The sequence below is a fragment of the Pristiophorus japonicus genome, chromosome 1 (genome assembly GCF_044704955.1).
Source record: "Pristiophorus japonicus isolate sPriJap1 chromosome 1, sPriJap1.hap1, whole genome shotgun sequence".
In the NCBI taxonomy this organism is placed as follows: domain Eukaryota; kingdom Metazoa; phylum Chordata; class Chondrichthyes; family Pristiophoridae; genus Pristiophorus; species Pristiophorus japonicus.
The window spans coordinates 475,648,870-475,650,211 of NC_091977.1; the positions used below are offsets into that span (position 1 = coordinate 475,648,870).

Genomic DNA, 1,342 nt, shown 5'->3' on the forward strand with positions numbered 1-1,342 from the left:
AAAGGCACTCCCTGCTGACACACACATGCAAGTGTTCAAGCAAAACGGCGAAGGCACTGTCCTGTGCCTCAGCTGCAACATGTTCAGCTGAAAACTGCTCGTCATATTATGAGCTCTGCCTTTAGCGAATTGCCACTTACCACGCACATACTTACTTCAAAAGAATGCGCACTGCTTCAAGACGGAGTGCAACCAACCACCTAAGGACGACTTTGCTTTGCTTTGTTTTCGACTGCACTGCTCCGCTCCCCACCTGTCAATCGAAGGGAAGCGGCAGAGGTGCCTATCTTTGGTGATTCTCTGCCGCGTGCCTTTCAATGCTGCCCGTCCTGTGTACTTCCTGATGTCGCAGCTATTTTTCACAGCCTGGGCCGGCGGTGCAATGGATAACGCGTCTGACTACGGATTAGAAGATTGCAGGTTCGGCTCCTACCTGGCTCGAGCATTTTTGCAATCTTTGCATTCTGGCTTTGGATGCCACGGAAGCGAACATAGTTGGTCACATTCTCCAGTTACTAAGCTGGCAAGTGTCTTCTTAGCGCAGTAGGCAGCGTGTCAGTCTCAGAATCTGAAGGTCCTGAGTTCGATCCTTAGAGAAGGCATTGATACTTGCATAGAAGTTTTTCCTTCTTTCATTTCAGCTGCATTCATGCAAAAATCGGAAAGTTTTGCTGCGACAGCACACCAAAGGATTTGATGTCCCTCAGCCTGCGGTGACCTTCAGAAGCAGATGGGCTCACACCACACCTGACACAACTCTTGCGTCTGAACAATTACCCGAGCCAAAAGAAAAGTGGAGAATGCGGGCATTGATCCCGCTACCTCTCACATGCAAAGCGAGCGCTCTACCATTTGAGCTAATTCCCCATTCATGTCTGGCATTAGCTCCCAGTTTGCATCTGACTAGCCCCTTATCACTTGCCTCCTCGCTATTCCACGACCAGCAGAAATCTCCTGCTTCAGGTTGGCCTGCTCACTGAACACTTTCAATGCTTTGCTCCAATCGACGTTACTGAGCAATAGCAGGCGAGCAAGGGCAGGACTGGAAGCCATGGATATGGTGAAAGACGCCGAGAAGAGCTCGAGCCTGCGCAAGGGAAGCGACTTGAGCGCAACGTCGCAGCCGCCACGAGCGTGAGGGAGCAGGCGAAAGCCCTTTCTGACTGATGGACAGATGACTTCTATTGCCTGAGGCTTTGCCTGAAAGAAAGTGCTGGCTCTTTACATGCATTGCTGCTCAAAGGCACTCCCTGCTGACACACACATGCAAGTGTTCAAGCAAAACGGCGAAGGCACTGTCCTGTGCCTCAGCTGCAACATGTTCAGCTGCAAACTGCTCGTC

At 51.1% G+C, this 1,342-nt stretch overlaps 1 non-coding gene across 1 annotated transcript; it reads left to right on the top strand.

Annotated features, from left to right (window-relative positions):
• The first annotated feature begins 529 nt into the window (after positions 1 to 529).
• Positions 530 to 602, top strand: trnal-cag (transfer RNA leucine (anticodon CAG)). Its single transcript has one exon. It is a non-coding gene; the product is annotated as a tRNA-Leu (tRNA).
• Positions 603 to 1,342: the final 740 nt, after the last annotated feature.